Below are 12,148 nucleotides of genomic sequence, written 5' to 3'. Positions count from 1 at the left end.
GTGTTCAGGCCTTTTTTAATTTTTTTTTTCCTCAGAAAACTTCCAGGTCCGCTGCTGTGTGGCAAAAGATGATGAAGTGAGTGAGCCCTCGCTGGTTGTGCTCACAGGAGGAAAGGCTTGAAAACTCAGGATGTGAACCCAAAGCAGCCAGTGTGTTCTTTCTCTATCACTGGAGGCTTGATTCATGACACTGCACCACTTGATGACAACGGTGGTGGCCTCTTTCCACTCCTCTGTGTGTGTCACCCCCAGGCTGCCTTTTGCTACTAGCTGGAATCCTAAAGCTTGTCAGGGCAGGAGATATCTCTTGTGTACACATGTGTGTGGTGCCTGGCAAACAGGACCCCTGCAGGGAGCTCCAGCAGCCCTGCTCTGCAGATGTTATTAGCAGCTCCCTGTGACAAAACACAAAGGGCTGGTCTCGCATCTAGGGATGGGCTCAGATCACGTTTCTGGACTCAAACACAGCTCCAGGGTGTTGAAAATCCAAGCTCAGCTAGGCACAGGATGTCCTTTACACCTGGAAAATCCCAGGATGATGTTGAAACATCTCCTCCCTTGCTGGTGTTGCTACAAGGTGCAGATAACAGTGCTACAGGCTGTGAAAAGCTCAGCAAGAGACTGGAAACTCAGAGTGTGGGGTTTTGTACTCTGAGGGTATAAATTAAACAGTTCTTGTTGCTTCTTTGCAGTTCCTTATGTGTTAATCCAGCCATCCCCTATCAATCTGTGAGGGGGGCTGCTCTCTTAGAGCTCAGCATCATTTGTTTTCCCTATTCCTTGTTCCTATCAGAGGGCAAACACTACTGCTGTCACTTAGAAAAATAGGATTTTGCCTGCTGTGCTTGAGAAATCTTCAGCACCAGTCTGATTGTACAGGCTCCAGGAGCTCCTGTTGTAAGGCTGGGATTCAACTGACTGATCTATAGCTGCAAAGCTTCACTGCTTTACTGCACCAGCATAAAATGGAAATGTTGTAACATTCCCATCTGTGAAGACTTGCCAAAACAGTTTAGTGTTTCAAAAGCTGCGTACTGAACGAAGACAAGATCTCACTACAAGCTGTGGGAGCTGGGAGAGTTTATGAAGCAGAAAGTATGGGCTAAGGGAGAGATCAGACTGGTGATAGTTTACTGGCCTTGCAATTCTTTTAAGAGGCACTAATGGTAGTGGACTGCTACAGTCGAAGTAGACCCAGACTCATTTAAGGCAGTACCATGAAATTGGTTGCAATAAAATTATGCATTAAATGTGCATTATGTTTAATAAGACTGTATTGCACTCCCAATGTTTACTCTGTGCCCATTGAGGCTGATCCAATTTTCTAAAGTTCTCCAATTGGTTCGCTATCAGGTTTTCAGCCAGAAGGTCAAATTTCACTTGCTCTTAGTACATGTCTCCATTACTTTGCTAAGGCATTTACACTCCATATTCATTACCTCTTCTTCTTTTTTATCTATCTCCTGTAACTTGACTGCTCCAAAATACTCCCTGTAGGTGGCATGTTTGACACAAATGAGATCAGTCTTTAATAGATGTCAACCCAAGAACACACACACACACACACACACACACACACGTGTGAACACACACTTGCACGAAAGATGCAAAGAGAAGGAGTAGGGGGGAAGGCTATTTCCAGACCCACATTGGAGGTAATTTTATATTACTTCACTCAAGGTGCACGAGTGACCTCTGTGAAATCATGGGTTTCGGATATGAAACTGGGAAGGTAAGTAGAGAGGCTGGAATATATGTTTAGAGCAGTATGTGATCATGGCTATACCAAACTGGGAGCTGGATTGTTTTAATCAGAGGCAATGATAGTTTTAGTGTTCCAAAAAACACATTATTTCCCAACATCTCAGCAAATTCTGTCAGCACTGAGCTCAATGTGGGTTGCACAGGCGAGGAACCAGCAGGCGAACTTTCTTAGGGCTTTGTGTCTCTTCCTAAATGCTTTAGCAGGAAAATACAAGCCTTCTTGTATTCTGTTCTCCTCTGTCAGGAGATCATGTTGAGAGAATTCAGTGTGCCTAACAAGTCTCAGCCAATAACGTGGCATTCATCACTCCAAAAGGGACTGTCCCTGTTAGCAAAGCTGGCTGGGCTGCCCAGAAGGAGCCATTGTCTGGGACACTGGGTACTCTGCCTTGGCAGGGAGGTCTATGCCTTGCCTTCAGCTTGATTAGGTAGGGAAAATGCAGTGGAGGCCCTAAAAAGTCTTGCCAAAGGCTCAGATAATGAAGCATTTGAATTGGCTGGCTGCAAGGTATGTCCACCCTGCTGTCACCACTGCTTTGTCTCCAGGCTGGTGCAGATGTGCTCAAAGCTATCTGCTGGCACATCTGCACACCCAAAACCTGTCCCAGGGTCTGCTGGGGTGTGCTGGAACGTGGGAGCCTGGACATGAGGCCTTGGTCACCATGGGAGGCCACAGTCACAGCAGCTGATGCTTTTTGCCTTGTCCCTTCTCTTCTCCAGGGACATCTGGGTACCACTGGGACTGTTCCGCACCAACTGCACGCCTCTCCCCACCTGTGTCTCCAGAGGGCACCTCCCTGCATCACCCCAAAGCTCATGGGGGCTAGAGCAGAGGCATCCATTGCTTTTGCCTCTTTAGGTACAGACAGGGTGAAAATTGCTGCCACCTCTGTGCAGGCAGAGCCACATTTTGGTGTCACTCTTCTGCAGACCTCTCAGTTATTATGTGGAGTTATCAGTCTATAGGTTCAGTGTGGGAACCCAGAACATCCCTCTGGCTGTCCAGGATGGCCGGACCCCTGCCAGGGGACTCAGAAGCCCTGGCATGGAGCCCAAAACACCTCTGGGTTTGATTATGACCCGTGGAGCAAATTACCAACCTTAGATGAAGACCAGCAAGCCACAACAGTTTAGGTAGAATAATAGTGAAGTTATCATGGGATGAAAGTAGATTTTGGGGTTTCTAGAATGGGGGTTCAGGAGGCAAGACAGAGGAATCTGGGTGTGTCCAGCCTTTCTCCTTCTTCTTGGCCTCCATCTTCTGCTGTGATGCTGGCACTTTTAGAATGGTTTAGAGTAGAAGCTCACTGTCTAACATAGGTGATAGGTATTGGAAAGTAATTGTAAGCATTGTACATGTAGTTTTTAGTATTGAAAGATAACACCGCCCAGGTGCAGGCAGAGTGCCTGGACTGTCTTGCTGGATGGACCTCGGCAGGGCAGGAGAAAGAATTTTATAGATAAGAAACAATAAACAACCTTGAGACCGAGAAATGAAGAGCCCTGACTCCTTCTTCAAGCGCCAGGCTGGGAAAAGAGACTTTCTAACTTATCTCGGTGTCACTCTGAGCAGCTAGAGATCCCAACAGTTCAGCAGCATCATTTGCTGCTGGGAGAAATACTGATACTCTTTTTTGAGTATAAAATACCTTATTTTCATAAGATGCTGAGCATCTCACCTATTTTATGAAAGCACCCTTGGTGTTGTGAGATGGACACTAAAACCAGTGATCTCCCAAAGGCATTGCTTTCAAAAGTCCTCAGGGAAACTTTGCTACCCACCTCTCAAAAAGGGAATGGTGTTTCCCCAACACCATCTTTCACATGTGGTGACCCTCAAAGAGCATTTGCAAGGCTTTATACATGTAGCTCTGGGCACCAGCCCTCCTGTGGTACTGTTGCTTGGTATTCTGACTCATGACCGGTAGTGAGGAGGACCAAGAGGCTGAGCAAGAGATCTACCTGCCCCGAGCTGCCCCAGCCTCTTGAGTGTGTCTTCAGCCCATTTGTGACACAAGTGGGTCCCCAGTCCCTCCAGATGGCCGAGAATAACCTCTGGCAGAGGACTGGGGCAAACAGCTGAGGCGACGGCTGCCTCAGCTAAATCCATCTGCAGGCATGAGTCAGAGCCCTAAATCCAAGTGCTCCTAGTCCCCACCTGCCTTGCACTTGTCCTTTAATTTTCCCTCAAACACTGAGCAGTGGGCCTGTTTCCTCCTGGCTCTCTCTGTCCAGGCTGTTGTGCAGTGCTCATCTCACCTTGGCTGAGATATCACATTGCTGCAGAAGGCAGTGCTGCTGGTCAGCCAACCCCATCCCTGTCCCAAAGGTCTCACCATGGTCAGGGAGCCCTGAGGAAGAAATGGGACAGCTGTTCCTTTGGCTGCACTGGGAATGCTGGAGGAGATGTGTCTAGTTAAGACTGCACCTCTCAAGGGTCTTCCCACTCTCAGGCAATCAAAGGGTCTTGGCTTCCCCCAGATTTCCTCAGTGCATGTTGTTTTTTTGGATGTAGGTATTTCCCACTCAGGAGGACGTGTTCACAAACACATGTAATTATTTTGCTTGGCTTTTCCTTCGGGATGCAGTTTTCTGCTTCGTCCCAGCTGTTTGTGTTTGGTACTGCTAAATTGAGGCTGAGGTGTTGAGGAACGACTAAACCTCTTTGGTGTCTGATGGTCAGAGACCTACAAAAAAACCGTATAGTTTTGATTTTGATTTTGGTATATTAGATGACATTGCTCAGAACACCAAAGGCAGGCAGCCTCAGCTATCTGGTTTCCATGCACAGGAAAGAACAATCTAATCCTTTTCTCCCTGAAATCAGCAGATGGGATCTCCCTGAACCCAGTCTGCATTGTGTCAGGCTACAGATAAATGCTTGCTATTCTGGTGTTACATTTATTATTATTACTATTACTATTACTATTATTAATACTATTAGTAATACTATTAGTAATATTATTATTAATATTGTTATTAATATTATTATTGTGGCCATCTTTGAAAATATTTTCTTTCTTTTGTCTTTTTCTGATTTGCTTTTGCATCACTGTGTTCCACCAGAAGAGTAGGCGGTGGAACATGTTTGCATGATGGGAGATGGTCCATGCTATTATATTCCATGGTTTACATATAATTTTCTAATTTACATATAGTTGGTAGAAGGCCAGTGTAGTCATGAAAGCACAGTTGATATATACTTTTTGATTAAAAATGCTTTATCAAATAATAGTTGCTCACAGGAAAAAAAAAAAACAAATATAAAAGAATCTGGCCTCCTTTATATCAAATGTAGATTTGGATCTCAATTATTTGTGGTTTGGGGCTATTTAAAATATATATATATATATATAATTTGCCACAAGCATGCCAGTCAACCTTAAATTCTTCCAGTGTCTCGTGCAGGAGAAAGTGAATGTTAACTCCATGGAAAAAAAAGTTTCTTGTGACTTGCATGGAGCCAGATTTACTGTAGGAACCCACAACGTCCTTCAGTGCAACCATCAAAGCAGAGGGAGCAAGACACCAAGACATACAGCCTTCAGTTCAAAGGACAATAAAGCCCTGTTTCAGCACAGGCACACTCATTTCAACCTGAGTCAGTGTGAGGCTGTAATCCAGGAAGGTGCTTACACACATGCCTGCCAGTAAATAAATGCTTAATCCCATTGGAATCAACTGGGCCCCAGCTCAGCTTGAGCTTTCTTTGGTGTGCTGAACTTAAATGTAGGCAGTGAAGGGAAAATTGCTCACAGCACCCTCATCTTTAACGAGCGTGGTGGAAAAAGTTTGCAGTGAAATCAGCAGGATTTCGGCTAATGTGATTAAGCGCTTTTTTTTGCAATCCAGATTTCTTCAGACCCAGGCCCGTGGATGCTGTTCAAAGCCTGCTGAGGGCGATGGGTGCTGGACCAGACCCTGAATGCAACTGGGTTTTCTCACACTCCTGCAACTTCAAAAAAAAAAAAAGGCTAAAAAGATTTGAGAAGGAAAGGGTAATCAAGGGTGTGTTTTATTGCTTCACCACCTTTCAGAAAAACAGCTGGTGAATGAAACAAATGAGGTTATGAGAAAGGAGCTGGTTCCAAACCGATTGTTTTATTTCTCTTCTCCAAACAACCTGCAGGCTGCTAGCTCTGGTTTCTGCTCTCCCCAGAACTAACTGAGATCAGCAGGCTGAGGATCATGTGAAGAGCAAAGATTATGCAGGAATAAGCTGTTCTCTCACTCCTTCCACCCCTGCTTTTTTCTGTGTTCCCTGTTGAAAAATAAGGTTCCTTCTCCTTGTGTTTAAAGGGAAGGATCTTTGTGTCTGATTAAAACTAAATAGAAACTGGAGGACAAGATGTTGTCTGTGGCTCATACCCATATGTCCTATAAACCTCTGGCAAGCATGTGAAGAGTTCTCCAAACTGACAGTGCACACACACCGTCCAAATCTAATTTGAACTGCATGGTACAGCTTCAGCTTTCAATCACACAGCACTTCCTCTAAAACACTGTCTGCAGCTACATTTCCAAATTGGGACATTTTTGAAATTGCTCATCACGCAGCTCCCTCAATAGACCAACATATGTTTCAGCAGAATCAACAGGCTGACAAACTCCAGGCCACTGAGAATTTTATGTATCAGGGAGCGCATGTCGCACATGAATCAAAGCGCATGTCATGCTTCAGGACTCGGTGCGTGTACATCTAGAAACATTTTCCAGCAATGGTTATTAATTATTGAGATGCTGTAAACAAGTCACCCTTCCTCACACATCTTGCTTCAGCTCCATGAAGCAACAGAGAGCTCATGCCAAAATGACATAGTCAACCCGGAAAAGGGCTCACCCCACCTGCTTCACTCCGAGCGCTGTGAATGATCTCATTGTGCTTTGGTGGCACATGCTTGTTAAAATTAAGGACTGTTGTCAGTTTTTTGTGGGACTGACATGTGAAACGCTTGGAGAAGCCAAGGGTGGGGGTGGGAGGGTAAGGGAGACCAGTCATCTGCGTGGTACAAAGGAGAGGAGTTCCAGAGGTCTGGGGATCAGTTCCTATTTCCATCTGAGGTTTGGCCCTGTGGCCTCTGCTCAGTGTTTCAGCAGTGAGGACACACTACTCGTGACTGACCTCTGGGAAATGCTCAGAGACAAAGGCTGAGGAGCACTAATAAAAAAAAAAAAAATAAAAAGGCTACAAATAATAAAATTTAAAATTTTCCTTCTGCTGACTAATATGTGTTGTCCTCTGTTTTTTGCAAATGCACAGTTTAACCACCACACAAAAACACCAAGGTAAAAATATGGGCTCCACATGGATTTGGAAAATGATATGTTGTAAACAAAGAGTTGGGAAAAAAGGGACCTGTGAACTGAGGAGTTTTTCTGAGATGGAAACCCATTTCTGCTTCATCATTGCTTGCAACAAAACCATCTTTTACAAAGCTAGCTGGTTTTCTTCACGAAAAGCTTTATTTTGCCTTCAGTTGGGGCTTAATTTTAAGGCAAAATTGTGGTTTTGTTTGTTTTTCTGATGAGAATGGCTCCCAGAACAAGTGGCAAGTAGTGGGGATGGTGAGTTTTCATTTCACTTTCTTCTGGAGGGGCATTATGAAATATTTACTGATGTCTGTCACAGATGGGCCATCAGAGATTGTATCATGAAGAGCAACTCCTCTGCCAGACAGACCTTCTGTCTGAATAGAGCTGAATGCCTTCATTTCCCACACAGTCAAAAAAAAAAGAAAAGTTTGGTGGTTTGTTTTTGGTTTGTTTTTTTTTTTTTTTTAATAGAGGGGATCTATTGGGACAGTGAATTAACATCTGTATTTGGAATTCTGTTGTTATAATTTCATTTCCTGCTGGTGGATGGTCCTTTTGCCATTTTAAAACACAGTGGCTGACCTGAGCTATGCGTCGCAGATCTCAGAAGGTGGAAACTGGAATCTCAAGGCTGGGTTTGGATTCTGTGGTGTTTTAACAAACTCCCACTGCATTGGGAAGTCAATTTTTTTTTTAGGGCTGCAGGGTGTCCAAGTAAGCAGACTAGTTTCCATACACCTCTTGGGGCACATGTGGGGAGAGAACACTTCACTGAGAGGCTTGAAGACTGTATTCCTCCAGTTATGCTGCTGTTATGCCATGTTATTTAGGAAACAGAGGCTCAGCTTCCCTACCTGAAAATTTCAATGTTTATATCAATCTTCTGCTGTAGGAAGTTTGAAATGATGCCATGGAAAAGCTATGGAATAATTACTTTATTTATATATCACATATAAAGAAATAAAAAAAAATTAATGACACCTCCCAAAGGCATTGCCTAATCTACTGACATGTACACACCAACATGCTGAGTTGGATACCCCTAAAACTTTTCCCTCCTCTGACTTTTGTTTCCAGAAATTGTCTTCTGTTACTTGTCTCACTCCACCACGTCAAGGAGGAGACAGAAAATTCCAGGAGGAGGGCTCATCACGAGGATGAGCTCATCTTCCCAAGGTGTTTATCCAACATTTCTTTTTGGTTAGGAAAATTTCTGAGCTGTGCTTGAGAAGGCCAACTCCCTCTCCTTGGGTAGCCTTCTCAAATGTTTGGCTTTTGTTCCTGGCGTGTTACTCCAGGTCAGCTGCAGCAATCTAGAGCAGGTCCTGCTGCTGGTGTGGTGGAGATGAGGCTGAAGAAATGTTTTCCAATGCTGGGGAACAGAATGTCCACAGAATAAATGCTGTTTTCCACGTTCTGAGCAGAGGAAGATGAGAATACCTTGAAGTGTGCAGGGACTTGGAGTCCTTGGGCTTTGGTCTGGGGAAGCTGGCTGGGGTTTGTCTTCCCCAGTGTCCCAGCTGGCACAGCACTGTAGTCACACACAGGGGAATATGTACCCAGCAAAGGAGTCCTTCACATAATGGATATAAATATGATTCTTGGAATTTACCAAACAATAGGCAAGAGTAGTATTCCCAACAGGCTGGAGGGGAGCAGTTAAGTATGAAGGAAACACCTGCAGAAGTGGGTATCCATTGTTTCCTTTTGATGTTTATCACTATGCCTAAATCTGGAAAGAATAGGCTTTTGGCCTTCAAAAACAATTTCCTTCCTAGCCTTTATTGCCTGGAGGAATCTGTCCTTCTCCAGCATTCCTGTTTTGGAGACAGGGAAAATTATCTCCCTGCCTGGGTGAAATTTCATCTCCGGCTCCTCCTCAGGACTGAGCAGGTAACTTTTGTGGATCAGGTCATTCAAAAATGAAGGGCTGTGGTGAGTGACACTGCTGAGGTGTCTCTGGTGGTGGCACATGCTGGCTCTCCAGGACCGTGGGGCAGCAGCAGCACCAGCAGGAAGGCGTGGAGGCAGATGGAGATTGGGACCAGGCCGAGGCTGCCACGCGAAGGTTTCCAGACCAGGCCCTTGACAGGCACAGCCCCATCCTCCAGCATTTCTTTAGCACTCTGGCAGATGAAAACCACCAGGAAAACAAAGGGACAGGCCAATCCTCATGCATTTTTGATCAGCAGAAGGGCCTGACCCCCACAGGGTGCGAGGTCATGGGCAGGCCCTGTCACCTCTGGAGACAGAAAGCATGTCTCCAAAGCCAGCCACCTCTGCAAAGCCCAAAAATGCTCACACAGCTGCAGGAGTCCAGCCCTGCCTGCTCCTCCTGCCCAGTCCCACTGCTGCTCTGCCTGCCTGAGATTTGTCTTCTCTTTATAGCACCTTTTATTATTCTTTTGACAGGCCTTGAATAGTGAGGATGAGGAGGCCGGGGCAGCCGCCCAGTGCTCCCAGTGGTGCTGTTCAACTGCACGGTTGTTTTTTCTCAAGCTGCCAGCTGGTCCTGACACTCTGCTTGTTTTCTCCCCCCTCAGGAGGCATTCTTTTGGTGGAAGCTACCTTGCTGACATTTAAATGGAGCAGGGAGCGCTGCTAGGCTGCCCTCTCCTCCTCTTCCACAGGAACTGTGCTGCCAGCTTTCTCTCTGACTGTGCCCCACCACTCCTCACCTGGTTCCTCTGCATACACAGCACCCCAGATGCTTTTAGCTTCTCTCCCACCCCCTTCTTTATCCAAAATCTTCCTTCTTTCCACTCGTCTGCTTGTATTTCCTCGGGCTTTAAAAACTCTGGAAGGAAAGTCACGATTCTCCTCTCCTTTATGCTGATAGAAACAGGAGCAGGGCAGAAAATAGAGGTAAACAGGGCAAGATACCTCATCAAGGCTCTGCACAGGGCTGTAGCTCTCTCCCTTCTGCCCTTTGAGCCCCTGATGGTTTGTTTAGGCTGCCCCAAATCACAGAAGATGAAACCATATGCACAGTGCATGGCTGACCAGATCTCAGCTCCCCCTGCCTCAACTGGAAATCAGTCACTGCAGTCATCCCATGGTCATTTGTGCCCTGCACTGCATTATTATCTCGGGCACAGTGCTGTGTACATACTTTCTTGATGTCTCACAGGCTTCATAGAGCTTGGCCCAGTGCAAGCCTGTGGCTGTTTACAGTGCTCTTAGTGGATATGGCCAAAGTGAAGCCTTTTTCCAGACAAGGATCACAAAAGCACATAGATTTGGTTGCCATACACCTCCCACTGAGCACCACAGCACACACTTTCCCCCCAGGCTTCAAAATTCCTCTCGTGCTGTTGTTTAAGGTGGTGGAAACCTCAAAGATGTTGAGATAGCCAAGAGGGCACCAATCACACCCACACAGACCAAGAAGGGCTGTGAGAAGAAGGGATGTGGCTGGGAGGCAGGGCCAGAGGTTCATGGCTGGTGCATGTCAGGTGAGTGATAAAGGCCTGTCCTGGTTTGAAAAGACAGGTGTCTGCTAAGGAAGGCAGGAAGGCATTCTCCATTTCCCTTGAAATGGAAAATGTAAACCTCCTCCCTCCAAATTATTATAATTTTGAAATTAAGGGGCTTTCTGGCAAAGACATGGAACAGGAATAACAGTTCTTTATTAGGGAAGAAAAGAAAAGTAAAATAAACAATACAGAAATACAAAACAACACTGACAGAGTCAGAATACCACCTGACACTGTCGGCGATGGAGAGAGAGAGGGAAGACTGCCTTGGTGATCAGAATCCAATTTTATTGTGGAATACAAGGGGTTATAGACTATTTCAGGGAGAATAGTAATGTGTACTACAATGATTGGGTTAAAATCACATACACAAAGTTATGCATATAATAACATCTCTTGCTTGCAGAGTTTAATGGGATTTTCTTTTTCCGGTAAACCCGTTTGATTTCATCTTCTTGCAATCTAGGTCTAATTTTCAAAGTTCTGTTTGCTTTTGCCAAGGCATCCTGTTATCAAATCTCTGATGTTAACCAGGTACAGAGTCCATCATCTGTCTTCTGTCCTCCAACATTCAACAGACACCCTGTTGGTCAGGGGGTTGGTAGCAATCCAATTGAAATGGTGGCTGCCGTCCTCCTGGAGAGGCACACATGGTTCTGTTGAAGCAGTGATCCTGTAGAAGTGATCCTGGTCTTCACCTGGGAATCCAGTGGAAAAGGCAGCTGCTCCTCTGGGAATTTAGTTGGAAAAGCCCTGACTGTGGTGTTCCAAATCTCAGCTTCTATCCAGTTAGGAATGCTTGGCTCCTCCCCCTGGGCAGAGCTTGTCCCAGTGGGATGATGGAATTTTATCAGCCATCCTGTGGCACTCAGTGGCCCATTAACAGAAGATAATTAATAATGAATGGCCCATGAACAGAACAGATCTCCTGGAGGGAGGGTGGGTTGTGGAAGAGGTAAAGAAAACTGCCCAAGTAACAGAAGATAACAGAGCCACACCTCTAACAGATGGTGATAGAATAAACACCCCACCCACATCCTGCAGCCCAGGACAAGGCCATGTTCCTGCTATGGCTTTTCCACCTGGCCTCCCCTGCTGGTCTCCCGCACCACCACAGCACAGCTTTCACTGACCAGAAGTGGATTTATTGATAAACTCAAACCAGAAGAAAGAAATAAGATCTTAATCCCTTTCAAGATCATTAATCTTGCAGGGAATATGCACGGTAGTGAATTAATGTGACACACTGTATATTGGATATATTTGGTATGATGTGTTGGAATGTATTTTATATGTCATGTCTTTGTTTGGTTTTGTTTGTTTGGGTTTTTTTCTGCATGTTCTGGCCCTGGTTAGCACAGTGTTGATGTCACCTTTGATTAGCAGGGTTTAGCAGCCATCAGAAAGCACCAGCCAGACCAGGTCAAAAATGTGCCTCACCCCCCCAGGTTTATTTATAGTAACAGCATAAATCCATACAAGACAGCACAAGACTGTCATCCCATTCAGACTGCAACAACCACCTAAAAACCAAATCCACCTCCCTGCTGCTGTGGCAAATCAGCCTGAGAAGTCTCCAAGGCTCCCTGTCCTCA

The sequence above is a fragment of the Agelaius phoeniceus genome, chromosome Z (assembly GCF_051311805.1).
Source record: "Agelaius phoeniceus isolate bAgePho1 chromosome Z, bAgePho1.hap1, whole genome shotgun sequence".
In the NCBI taxonomy this organism is placed as follows: domain Eukaryota; kingdom Metazoa; phylum Chordata; class Aves; order Passeriformes; family Icteridae; genus Agelaius; species Agelaius phoeniceus.
The sequence above is the reverse complement of the archived record's forward strand: the minus strand, read 5'-3'. Positions refer to the sequence as shown.